General features: G+C 28.8%; 1 protein-coding gene across 1 annotated transcript in view; it reads left to right on the plus strand.

Moving 5' to 3' along the window:
* The window catches only part of LOC119591999 (mitogen-activated protein kinase kinase kinase 4-like), a gene marked incomplete in the record, with an annotated part of 37,888 nt that overhangs the window by 17,918 nt on the left and 19,449 nt on the right, over positions 1-521 (plus strand).

Here is a 521-nt window from a genome sequence, read left to right on the forward strand (position 1 = left end):
ATTGATTCAATGTAGGAATGTCACAACACATCAGTCAGGAATTACTTTTCTGAAGAGATGTCATCAGATATCCTGTGGTAACCCATAGATATTTTAACAACTCAAAAGCAAAGTCCAAAGTCAAGCAAAGTTTTTTTTTTCATAATGAAATTGGAGAAATGGAATGCTGTCTGTATTATTGTATCTTTCTGTTTTTCTTCTCTTTTCAAGTTTTCTCTTGTTATGATATACTATTGAAAAAGTCATCTTCTTCCTATTGATAATGAAAAGAAAACTTCCTAAAGACTATTCTTAAATTATGAATTTTGCTGATTTTTATATGTATTGCATGTTAAAAACTGTTTGACTTACTGCAAATTCATAAGAAAGTATCAGAAAATGTATAATGATTGAAATTTAGATATAGCATGGTCCTCCAACCACAGAAAAAAATCATCATAATGACATAATGGCATGTTGAATTATGAAGCCACCTCAGATTATTATTGCTTGTCAGAAAGTGAATTTTTACAAATTCAAAA

Source organism: Penaeus monodon, chromosome 29 (genome assembly GCF_015228065.2).
Source record: "Penaeus monodon isolate SGIC_2016 chromosome 29, NSTDA_Pmon_1, whole genome shotgun sequence".
Lineage (NCBI taxonomy): Eukaryota > Metazoa > Arthropoda > Malacostraca > Decapoda > Penaeidae > Penaeus > Penaeus monodon.